Here is a 13,363-nt window from a genome sequence, read left to right on the forward strand (position 1 = left end):
GGGCGGAGCCAGAGAGCAGCGATTGGTCAGACTGACTGAGAGCCAGAGAGCAGCGATTGGTCAGACCATAGATAATATAGAAGACAGCGCGCTAGCGGAGCTAGTCTATATATATCTATGGTCGGCACGTTTGGTAGCATCTCTGGCTGTTGTTGACCTTGTTTTTGGAGTAAAACACGGTAAGAAGATAAAAACTTCTAACCAGTAGCGTTGTTATGTTGTACGTTAAGTCAGCGACTTGTGAAGAGTTGTGTTTTGTCGTGTTTGAGCAGTTGGTCCGGACGCGTTAGCTAGCTAAGCGGCTAAGTTAGCTAGCGGGCTAATTAACACAGGTGGCTAACTTTCCGCTGAACACCTGTGTTAGTTGCTGCAGCAGCTGTCCGTCATTATTAGAATGACATTCTCAACCTGTATTTCTCTGCTGTGTATTTTAGCTTTTTAAAAACAGAGATGAAAGTTTTCCGGGTTTTCCCGGAAATCCGGAATTTCAAATTTTGTGAGTTCATTTCCGGGAATCTGGGAAAATTGATCGAAGTTTGCAGTGAAAATCAGAATTTGATTGATAGTATTCTTTTTGAAAATCTTATTCTTATCGCTAATGCGTTGTTTGTTGTTTATATTCCTGTACGGAGGCAGCCATTTTGAATCTCGTTCATTGACGCGATTCCAATCTAATGCTGAATACATTGCTGCGAGAATTTGCGAGAGCGGATGCACTGAATAGGGCCAGTTTTGAGTACAAAGGAGAGATTAATCATTGAATAGCGCTCATTGAATAGACGACCTTTGCTTTTGTGTAAATGTAATGACCCGTACCTGTCAGGACAATGTTTAAGCAGGTAGACAGGCACGCTGACGTGCGTGTTATAGACGCGACAGTCAAGAACGCGTTCCGGTGGTCGTGGTTAGAAGAGAAAGATACGAACGGCGATTTCTTGTCTGAATATATCAGGAAATTAGACAAACCAGGTACGTTTTTTTAAATTTTACAAAAATAGATATCAATATATTGATAGTTTACTGTGTCTTAAGGTTCCTGTCTTAATGATATTATAATATAATCCTTATAGTAGATTAGTGACACATCTAGACTAGAGTATGAAATGATTAATATATGAAATATGGGGTACTAAACTACTGAATAGTTTACATTACTGAACATGTTAACAGGAATGTTTCCACATTTTTATTATTTTCACAGTTTTGTGCTATTCTTTTAATGAGGGAAGGGGGTTATGAAATTCTGGGCTTGGCCCTTAGGAGAAGTTCTGCCGAAATTTTTTTCAGGTCAGGACTTAGAATATTTTTTTCAGTTTTTTTTTTTTGAATGAATATTATTTGTGCATGTTTTAGAAAAGAAAGATACGAACGACGATTTCTTGTCTGAATATATCAGGAAATTAGACAAACTAGGAGCTTTTTTTTTATTTTACAAAAATAGATAGACCTCAATTTTTTTCATTTTTTTTGAGTGAATAGATATCATTTGTGCATGCTTTTGATAAGATAGACTCCATTGAAGATCTATATTGTTTGGTCATTTTAAAATTTTTATCTTCATTGAATATTGCGTGGTCATTTAAATTTTTTTTATTTATATATATATTCTTATTGTTAATAAAGACTATAATGCTATGTTAATTTAATTGTAACAATGACACTATTATAATTTATTATTCGGCACTCGCATAAGGCTGCCTTCGGCAGCCTCTTGGAGCACCTTCGGCGCTCACTTGGCAAAGTTGCTTAGAAAAAAAATTTTCAGGGTTTTTTGCCAACAGCCACTTTCATCTTTGTAAAAAGTTATTTTACTTTAAGGTTAACTGAAACCCGTTCAGCTGCACTGAAGTTTAACATTCAGCTGGTTTGAATCAAACCGTGCTTAACTTAACATTGTGCAACATTACCTCTCTGAATCTCCATAATTTCATTAAATTCCTTCTCTTCCACTGCTTAAGTTCAATCCAGTATATAAAATTACATTAATAGTGAATAAACTAACAACCAGCCATTGTATTTATTTATTATTGCATGTATTTGTAGTAAAACATGAGTTGAAACATCCTACTTTTGGATCTAGAACTGCACAAGCCGTTCATTTTCAGTCACCTGACGAGTTAAACTCCCCTTTTTATGTGAGGTTGAAACAGAAAGTCTGAGTTAACAAAGAAAGTTGTTTATAATTTGTGATACCTGTTATCTCTGACTGAGGCTTTAGTTTTTGTTGAGCTGATTTACATGTAGAAACTTTGTTCAGGAAAATTTCTCAGTAGCTCAGAGGACAGGCTGCTTTTTACACAACCTTGTAAGAGAATGTCTGTCAATGCTTTCAGCAGAATTTAGAAACACAACACTTCCTAAACAGATATTTTGAGGCTGTGAAGTTGAACGTTTGAGAGTATATCAGTGTGTTTGTTTGTGGTCTTTCTGTTTCTAGGTAGAAGCTGAATTAGTGAGGATGACTCCTGCTCCTGTCATCTCTAAACTCCTCCCACATCTTTACCTGCACATGAGGAAAATCACTCCTGTAGAATGCAGGTATGTTTGTCATTATTATAAAAAGATGTTGCCTGGTGACCTGTCAGAAACCCATTATACAGAATCAGCCAAAATAATGTTTACACACATCAGGAAAAGAAAAACTTGCATAAATATTTCAATACCAAATTTATTCAGACATCCTGAGATTAATAAAAGTTATCTTTGGCCTCTACAATTACAAGAGGTGCTCAAAGTGGTGGCCACTGGCTTCCAGACATTTCTGTTGTGTTGTAGACGTCACTTGTTGGTGCTCCATTCATGAGGGTAGCGCCATCTGTTGGGAAAACATCGTACAGCAGGACACAGAGTTATTGTGATTTGATCAAACTTAGAAAGAGGAATCTATATGTATAGAAGTACTTATACAAATGAAATATTTATAAAAGTTTTTCTTTTCCTGATATGTGTACATTATTTTGGCTGACTCTGAACTTAATGAGAACAAAGCTGTCATTTAATTGTTGCTCTGAAAGCTTCTTTAGTGAAAACCAGCTGGTGTTCTGCTATGAAACAAACTGCTGTTGAGGTCTGTGTTTTTATGTTTAACTCCACAGTTTCTGAATGAACTGATAGTTTGTTTTTTTTCATGATCATTGTGGACATTATAATTGATGGTAACATTTACTGATCACATAATCAGCATGACAATATAACAGTATAACATTATGGCCACCTGACTAATACTGTGTTGGTCCCTTAATGCTGCTAAAACTCCTCTGACCCAGTGGTTCATCAGAACCTCTGGGGATGTCCTGTGGATTCTGTGGATCCTGTGGGTTGCAGGGTGGGTCCTACCTAGACCAGGCTGATCCTGGACCATCCCACAGATGCTCCATCAGATGTGGATGTGGGGAGTGTGGAACCCAGGTGAACAGCTTAACTCTGTCGTGTTCCTCAGACCACTCCTGAAGAGTTTTAGTTTGTCCTGCTGAGGGTGGCAGCTGGCATCAAGGACTGCTGTTGCCATGGAGACTAGGGGGTTGTTTGTCCTGCAGTGTTTAGGTGGTGGTACATATCAAACATCCACATGAACGTCAAGGTTTCCCAGCAGAACGTTGCATTAGAACAAGATGATAGATGTTGTTCTCTTCAGCTGTCAGTGGTCAGAATGTTGTGGCTGATCAGTGGATCTGTCTGCCTTTACTCTGACATCCAGAGTTATACAAAAGTGTAATATGTGTGCAGTGCAGAAGAGATTTACTTTATTGTATGCATTCTTTTGTTTTTTTAAGGGAGAGCATTTTTTTTTTTATCCACCTGAAGAAGACCTAATCTTTCCCTTCAAAGGATAGTTAATTGTTACTATGGCTTCCATAGTGGTCCCATCAGAGAAAATCATATCCATATACAGATTTTTATTAATTCCAGGGCTGGTTCAGTAAAGATTATAATAACTACATCAGATAATTCTTGGTCGCAGTTGGAATTTTGCAGCCTGAGAGATGGTTGAGAAGGTTTGCAGTTCTTGTTTTAGCAAAATATGTTATAATAGAAGATCTTTATTGTCATTGTACATGAAATTATCTGCAAACCAGCAAAGTGCATCAGTCTGAGGTATCTAAAAATAGATAAATAAATAAAAATGCTTCTAAAGCCAATAATAAAGAGAATATTTTGAGGGAATATTCTAAAAAGGAAAGAAAAGCTCCATTCTCACTCCTCTCAGGATAAACTGTCATTAAAATTGACTTTAAATTTAGCTTCAACACGAGATAAAAACATTTACTTTCATTACTGATATTGTCAAGTTTTAATAAAGTTCATGCTACTTTTATAAAATGATGAAAGTGAATAAATTGTATTTCTGTGATCTGTGTTTGATTTCTGTCTTTCCTGCTGTCATCCAGATGTTCAGAGGGAGATGATGCCACATCTGGTCCAGCTGATGGAAGGTCTTGAAGTTCTCTGACTGGCCTCGACTGAAGATGGTCGTCTCACTGGATTTAAGGTTCAGATGCTCAGTAACAAACTCCACCAATGAGCCAACAGGGAAGCTTTAGGTTTATTAAATGTTGCTATGAAGGTATCGCTGTTTTTCTTTGTCAATGCAATGAGCTCCAACTGAAACTTGAATTAGAACTTAGAAGTAAATCCTTCCATCTGAAAGGATTTAGTTGCATTAATAACCTCATAACATTCTAATTTTTATTCCAGTCTTGGCTGGAAATAGAATCTCTGTATTGATTCAGGTAAAAACTGAACTTCACAGCATGTTGAAGCAAAACAACCAGATGAAAACTGTGATGTGTTGGATTGTCAGACCGTAATGTTGCAGCTCAAAGCAGCTTTTCTATCTCAGTTCATTCTGACATTCAGCTATGAATCAACACAGCAGATGGTGATCCATGCTGTGGAAGTCTCACATCTCCTGATTTAATGGAGCTGCTTTGCACTTTTTACACTGTTTATTCACCAACACTTTATTTAATAAAAGTCCATCTAGTTTTCATGAGGAATGTGATGTTTTAATTTCTCTGTGAATAACTGCAGTCTAATGGAACAGCTGGAGTTGTAACATCTGTCCTGATATTGATCATGAAGTATTGATCAGAATACTTATGGTTAGCAGTCATCCCTGAAGTTTTACATTAAAATCTTTACTTGTGTTGTGAACTTTGGTAAGAAGCAGAAACTTTAGCGTTGCCATGGATACATGAGTATTAAATTCTGTCCATGTTTCCATTTTGGGAAATGCAGTCCAGTTCCAGAATGTGGAGGAATTTAGTCTCAATCACAGTCAACAAATATTATCTGAAAGTTGGGTTATTGTTGTTTATCAGCACAATACATAAAGTTTAATGTTAAAAATATTCCAGTTAAGACTCTAGAACATCATGATTTATGTAAATTTATCTCAATAATATGAATGTTCAGGTTAAGATTGTACAGTGATATTTATTATGCAAGTTTAGCTGATTAAAGTTTATGACTCTGCACTAAAATATTATTTAAATTGACATCATTATTATAATATTTAGGGTCAGACCCTACAGTATTGAGATTAAGAAATCAAACATTCTATAAAATGTAAATACACTGAATTCATTTGGATATACTTAAGTGAGACTCTACAATATTATTTGACACAAATCAAAATCAAAATTTTAATAATTTTCACGCCAAACATTTACTGGACTGATTTAAATATTAAAATCACTCCTTTCTAATCCTCTGCTGTACGTTCAAACCTGAGGCTTAAATAGAAACACACAAGTATCTGATTGAAGGAACTTCTGCAGAGTCCTGGTTCCAGAACATGATGATAGAATTATAGACAAACTTTAACAAAAGCTGCCTGAGAGTTTACAGGTTTTTATGTTGGATTTTTTTCAGTAATTTAATGAGAGTTATCAGCAAAAATCAAGTGTTCATTTGATGAACTTCATTTCCTAAAACATCCAGAATTGGAGCTCATATCTTTGGCAGCTGTAAAGTTTCTGCTCCTTCAAAGTTCACAACACAATGAATGAATTCCTAAAACACTCTCAATGCTGGAGAGCGTTTGTGATGCTGAAGCAGTGATCAGTTTTTCTGTTTCTTCTCTAGAGATGCACAATGAGGGACGTCTGCAGAGACTGAGAAAGAGTCTCACCACATCCTGACATGAGGAAAAAGACTTTATTGAAGACTACAATGAGAAAAACTATCAGACAGCAGACGGCTGCATTCAAGGTGAGCTCTGAACATTTAATCTGGAACAGGAATTCAATAACGGCAGCATGAGCTTCATTTCAGTCTGTAGCTGCTGAATTCATGGATGAATCATCTGGCACTAGAGAAGACCATCAAACATCCACGTCAGCTGATGGAGGTCCAAGAGTCTCACCAAACAAACAACCTACAGAGTGAAGACCTCAGCTCTGATTGGACGGCCTCCTATTCAGCCACGTGTGTGAACAAATGCCTCTAAGCTGATTTGTTTTCTAAAATAAATCTAGTTTGAGTCCTAATCTATGCCTGTGTGTTTGCTTCTTTACACGGCTGTTAACAGTTTAGGCTGTTAGATTGTTCCAGATAAGACAAGTACAAGATTCTTCAGAGCCGTTCTACCACGAGCCTGACAGGAAGAACTCCAACAGCTACTGAATGTTCCTGTGGTCCCCTCAAGGCTACAGGAGGAGCCCTACGAGGACGAGCCGGTCCACCTGATGGAGGCCAGTCGCTGTGGTTCAAAGCCAACACCGACTACGTGGAATTTTCACTAAGCCAGCCCTCTGGACTCCCAGTAAGCTGTGTTCCTATTGGCTGTCCAGGTGGCTGCTTGGTGTTATCAGGAACACCTGAGCAGCTCAGTGTCTTCCTGCTTTATTTAGCTGCAGACAAACATTTCCTCTGTTTCTCTTCACCACAGAACCGGGTTTGGCTCCGTTGCTTCAGTTTGTTCTTTAGGCGTTGGCTTGCAGCTTCCAGCAGTAAAATTGTTTTTAATGTGTTTCTTGGTGTGTTTTAGGGCTTTGTACTGGATAGTTGTCTTGGTAAATGTGGTTCTTTAGCCACAGTTAGCACATGGTGCTAATATGTGCAGTGATTAGTGGATTTGGTGCAGCTGAGTTGTGTCTTTATCTTGGCTGTAGTGAGTCTTTAGAGGTTTTTGGTCAGACACATTCTGTATTCTGGTTTGAGAACCAACGTTGGTTGTCCAGAAGGTAAGAGTTCTTGTCCTGATTCTCTGTTCTCAGAGGTTCTCTGGTAGGCTGCAGGAGACTTTAGCGTTTGGGTTGTGCTAGTTTGGTTTTTGTATGGTTTCATTTGGACGACTATCTTGAGGCTCCTCCATGTGGTTTAGTGAGGTTTTCTGGAACAGTTCTACAAAGCAACCTGCAGTAGAAGAGACTTTTGAGAGTTTTTAGGAAGTTCTGGAGACCAGACTTTAGAGCAGCAGAAACATTTGTCAGCAGTTTGAGCAGGAGAAGGTGAGCTTCAGAGTAGAAATGAGACAGAAACCTTCTTGATCTGTGTGGTGAGGTCCTGTACCAAGAGTTTGAGCAGGTTGTGAAGAGTCTGTAGTTCTTTGGTCTGAAAGCACAAGAAGAGTCGACTCATTAAAGGAGAAAACAGGAGATGTTGTTGGTTCTTCTGTCGCTCTGCAGTTTCCTTAGACTGAATATCAAGTTTATATTTTAAATGATTTCCCATGTGAGCCCAAGAAGACTTCAATAAACTCTCTCCATCCCCTGGACACATTTTATTATATTGTTAAATCTTTTTTTTTTTTTTTTTTTTTTTTTTTTTTTTTAATGTTTTTGAGCATTAATCATAGTTTTAGCTTTCTCCGAGTGTCCCTGGTCCCAGAGCTGGATGCTTCAGATGTGTGGCTGTGTTTTATGGTCCTTGTGTCCCACCCCCCACCTCTCTATCTCTACACCTCTATCTCTACCCCTCTACCTCTATCTCTACCACTCTACCTCTTCTGTCCCTCTCAACCCGCCCGGCCAGCAGGCAGATGGGTCCCCCCACATTAGAGCCGGGTTCTGCTCGAGGTTTTTTTCCCTGTTAAAAGGGTGTTTTCTTTGCCACTGTCGCCTTTTGGCTTGCTCTGGAGGTCAGGCATATGGGTTCTGTAAAGCATCTCAAGACAATTTGACTGTAATTGGCGCCATATAAATAAAATTGAATTGAAATTGAATTTTTTTCTCTTTGCTTGTATAGTTTTGTCATCTGTGTGAAAGGTGCTAAACAAATAAAGCTGAATTGATAAACTGAATAATTGACTAACTCATGATTGTGACAACAGAAGTATCTTCATTGTGATTTAAGGGTTTATTTCATTTCTAAGGTTGAGGTTAAAATCTTGACAGAAAAAAAAGATTAAAGAAATAAACTACATTTTAAAAAAGCAATTAAATCAAAGGAAAAAACATTTAATACAACAAAACTTTTAAAAAGAAAATTAAACATTAAATACAATTATATTAAACAGACAAAATGTTTAATTAAATAATTAAACAGAAGATACAAAACATGTAATTATGAAATTAAAATTTTTAAGCAAAAATATGAAACATTAAAGATGAAATATTTTAGATAATTAAACATTTAAAAAAATAAAATTAAGAAGAATATTAAACATTTTTTTAAAAATACAAAACATTAGATTATTAAACCTTTAAAAAGACAAAATATTGAATTAAAAATTAAATGTTTAATTAGAAAATTAAATCTTAAAGACAATAAAACTTGAAATAGGAATTAAACAGAAAATACAATGAAGCATTTAAAAAGAAAATTAAACATTAAAAGGTGGTAAAACATTTAAAAAGAAAAACTTTAAAGATTTAATCGAAAAATTAAACACGGGGAAAGAAAAGGAAATTTTTCAAACAAGCCAATAAAACATTTGAAAAAACATTAAACATTAAAAAGACAAAACATTTGGAAATCAAATCAGACATTAGAAAAGAATAAAAGGTGAGAAAAGAGCAAAACTAAACATTTAAGAAGAATCAAACTAAAGACGAAACATTTGAAAAGACACCAGTTAAACTTTAGAAGATCAAATTAAACAGAAGATCAAATTAAACAGAAGAGACAATAAAACGATCAAAAAGAGCAAAAACAGATAAATGTCAAAGTGTTTTCTAGTCTGAAGTGAGAACATCAAGTTGTTTCTTCAAACATTTCCTCTTTCTATGTTCTTGGTTTGATTGTGGACAGATTTACTAAGAACTCATTTCAGAAAACTGCTTTCCAGATAAAGTCTACTAGTAGTTGAAGGCATCGATCAAACTAATGTTACCTTCTGATCTCCACAAACTTTACTGTTCAGTGAAGAGAATCAAAGTTTGTTGAGGATTTCTAAAAAACCCACAGGTGAAGGTCTGAGAAGAACTCAGATGGATGGTCTAAATGTGAAATCAAGACTCATGGTCACAAGTTTTAAGGCTTCTGTTAACCAGAAAGTTCAAACTAACAGAGAAGTACTGAGAAACTTTTAAAATTTCAGTCCTCAGACTGTCAAAAGGTTCAAACTAACAGAGAACTACTCAAGAACTTTTAGAATTTCAGTCCTCAGACTGTGGAAAGGTTCAAGCTAACAGAGAACTACTCAGGAACTTAGAGGATTTCAGTCCGTGGACTGTCTGAAAGTTCAATCTAACAGAGAACTACTGTGGGACTTAGAAAATTTCAGCCCTCAGACTGTGTGAAAGCTCAGGTCCTGAGGACTCGGGAGGTGTGGAGGCTTTGGAAAGTCTTGGAACTGAGGGTTCCACCCTCCAGCACAAAGGCTGAAGTCCAACCTCCTGAGAAAAACGGTCGAGTCGAGACTCGAGTTAAAAAAAAACTCGAAAACGACAAAAAATAGATGATAAATGCGCAAAAAAAACAAAATTTAGTATCTGAGCGAGTAGCTCAGGGGATAAGAAGAGTGACTACAGAGCGGAGGGTCGTAGGTTCGAGACCCACCACCTGGCACTTTTCTTTCTTTGTCTTTGTCAGGATTTTGATAAAACTTAAGAAGGGTCTGGTCTTGAACCAGCGACCTGCAGCTCCATAGGCAAATCCTTAACTCACTGAGCTACAGATCAGATGAAAAGAGATAAATTCGTCGTCCCTTTGACATCGTAGTTCGTGAAGTGACCACATGGGTGGAGCCAAGGCGGAGTCTGGGTGGAGTCAGGGCAGAGAGTAGGCGGGGAGGTGGGTGGCGGCCTCGCCCCTCTACTCCCCCACCTCCCCTCACCACCCACCACACCTTCCCCCGCCTGACGAGTTCTTCGAGTCTCCACGAGTTCTTCGAGTCTCCATGGGTTTTCCCCAGTTTCTGGAGTTTCCACCAGGTCGGAGGCAGAACAAGTTGTCATGAAGAGGTGTTGAAGTCGGCCAGGATGAACTGACTTTTTACAGCGACTAGAAGGAAGACCACTAGAAGAGCAGGTCTTTAACCACCATCCATAAAATCCATGGAGTCGCTCCAGAGAAATGAAGGGAGGTCAACTTTTATCAACCTCCATCCACATGTTCAACTTGATATCTTTGACATTTTTAGCACCACAAACCTTTAGTATCACACTTTATTATCATTTATTAGGATTTTAAAGGAATCCACCAGCAGATTTAGTTTTTGTTGACAAACTTTATTCTTGTCATCGTGGGACTGCAGTATTTAAAACTGTTCCTTCTATCTGATCTCATGTTTATTAGTTTTAGTGGAGAAAGTTATTTTAGTTGTCGATTAGTCTCTTAAAAACCAAATAATAAATTGGATTAGTCAAGAGGTTTAAATTTCTTACTCTGTCATATTTTAAATATGACAAAAAATATAACAATAAAGTGTCTTGAGACAATTTGACCTGTAATTGGCGTTATATGAATAAAATTGAATTCAAATTGTATGTATCTTCTAATGTTGGAGTAATTCAGCCATATGTTGGAAAACACATTTTCTTTGACCATTAATCTGTTGATTGTTTTCTCCAGTAATTCATTTCTTGTTTTGGTTTATAAGATGTCAAACCCAAATATATTCAGTTTACTGTCATAAAAACCAAAAAGATTTACATTCATGATGCAGGAATCAGGCAGTTTTTCACTTTTTATCTTAGTTTAGTCAGAAAGATAGTTGATAATGTGTGAATTGTTGCAGCTTGTGAGCCGTAGAAGGTTTTAATCTTTGGGGTCGAGTGTCATACAACATTTAGAAACACACATCAACAGAACACTCAAAGATTTGAACATCATTTGCATGACAATGTCAAATTAAAGGACATTTATTTCCAACGTAAATGTGTGATATTCATCCTCTGGAGCTTTCTCTTCACATTGTCTTCCACCTGAACTGCTTTGGTCGGGAGCATGTGCAACAAACATTTGAAAAACTGCACTTTAACATCAATGAATGACACTGAAGTTTAATCTCTACATAAATGAGACTGAGTCTGGATGTGCTGCTCTGTCATTAACTCCTAAGTTTAGGGAAAGTTCAAACAAAAGAGGACAGTTCAGATCAGCCTTGAGAATTAGCTTATTTTGAACAAACATCTCAGACTTTCTGAGCTTCAGCAAATCTAGCAAGATATTTTAACAACAAGCAACTCAAGAGATCCAGAAGTTGGAGAGAGTTAGCTTTAGCTGAGCCAAAGAACATGTGGGACGCTAACCTAGCAAACATTTCAGACTTTTCTCTGTGAATTCTGAGAAATAATTTCCTATTTAATGACAGAGCTACACATCTTAACTCAGTCTCATTAAAACAGACTCTAATTCAGTGTCATCCATCCATATTAAAGTGCAGTTACCCAAAATGTTTGTTGCATGAGCTCCAACAAAACCTGTCCAGGTAGAAGGCCACTTTGACAAACAGGAAGTGGAAGATTCCAAGCAGATTTATAGTAGGGGGAACAGGACTGTACTAAGTGTGGTCCAGTATAGAGGGGTGTTTTGTGGGTTTTTAAGGCTGATAATGATAATTAGTGAGACATGTGGAGTAGATATTCATTTGCAGTAAATGAAAGTATTTAAAATCTTGGAGTTAAACTTAGAAGAACACAAACTCTAACAGAAAACTTTGTTGATACATTTTTGTTTTGTTTACAGATGTTAAGTTAAAGGAGTTTTATTCCTGACGTATAACTAATCAAATTACTCCAGAAGACAGAGCGACCACAGGTAGATAAAGGTTCAGAGCCAAAGTAGCGCCATTTTAAAATTTATTTATGACCGTAAATCAGTAAAAAATAAAATACTGATAATCAGTAAATCAGTCAGCCCACAATTACTACAATTTTACAATGTATGTCTCTTTCCTTTGACTTGTTATTTGTACAATCTACGATGTATATGATTGCGTTTTTTCATCCCAAAGGCTCTACTATGATGTTTTCTAAGAGACATACGATGCTACCCTGTTTGTTCTGGCTCTGGGCTGCTGCACTCCTCCTCTGTTGTTTTCTAGATTGTACTCAGCTTCATGCCTTCGTCCATCCGGCCACCGTTGACTCGTCCCGCCTGCCGTCTCTGGAGCTGAAGCTGGACTGGAACAGACCAAAGTACAGTCCAATCACGATGCCAGCTGCCTCTCAAAAGGCTCCTTCATCTGGCAGGTGGCGGCACTTCTTCTGAGGGGAAGCTGAGCTGGCCCGGCAGAACTTTGGAGATGTGTTCCAGTGCTTGGTGGATGTGTGGGGAGATAGAGAGGGACCTTTGAATTGTTCAGAAAGGAAAACAGGGAACCCATTGGTAGATTTAGTTTAGGGTGCTACTGAGGTGTGTTTTTGGGTTTTAAAAGGTGAACAGTAAGAGTTTTTTTTTCCTATTGATTATCTTTTACTTTGTTCCTGGTTGGAATGCCTAACAATGTCAACGTGAAGTTCATTGAAACTTTGCCCCCACTAGCTTAGCCTTGCCGTAGCACGCAGCTCAAAGGGGCGTGTCCTATCTCCTTATATTAAACTATGATGCTTTTGTCACATTTTGGACGACATGCTAAACTATGACTTTTTTTCCACATTTTGGACGACACACTAAACTATGACATTTTTGTGACATTTTGGACGACATACTCCAGAAAGGTTTTCTTTGAAAAAAAAAATCGTCATGAATTTTGGCGCAAAAAAACGCCATAGTATACTATGTCGGAAAAAAAATGCGATTTTTCAACATGTTGTAAAAACGTGCCATATGATGAAATAATGTAAAGGAGGCCATGAAAAACACTCCAGAAAGGTTTTCTTTGAAAAAAACATCATCATGAATTTTGGCGCAAAAAAAGCCATAGTATACTATGCCGAAAAAAAATGCGATTTTTCAACATGTTGTAAAAGCGTGCCATATGGTGAAATAATGTAAAGGAGGCCGTGAAAACACTATGGTAAGGTTTTCTTTG

General features: G+C 37.3%; 1 long non-coding RNA gene across 2 annotated transcripts; it reads left to right on the top strand.

The window, feature by feature from the left end:
* Positions 1-37: 37 nt before the first annotated feature.
* LOC129350143 (uncharacterized) lies at positions 38-8,217 on the top strand. 2 transcript variants are annotated; one of them, XR_008603426.1, is made up of 5 exons: positions 38-179; positions 2,438-2,538; positions 3,267-3,408; positions 4,389-4,489; positions 6,088-8,217. It is a non-coding gene; the product is annotated as an uncharacterized LOC129350143 (long non-coding RNA). The 2 variants fall into 2 exon arrangements; XR_008603425.1 differs by lacking the exon at positions 3,267-3,408 and having other exon boundaries at positions 46-179; positions 6,088-8,200.
* Positions 8,218-13,363: the final 5,146 nt, after the last annotated feature.

The sequence above is a fragment of the Amphiprion ocellaris genome, chromosome 12 (assembly GCF_022539595.1).
Source record: "Amphiprion ocellaris isolate individual 3 ecotype Okinawa chromosome 12, ASM2253959v1, whole genome shotgun sequence".
Classification (NCBI taxonomy): Eukaryota; Metazoa; Chordata; class Actinopteri; family Pomacentridae; genus Amphiprion; species Amphiprion ocellaris.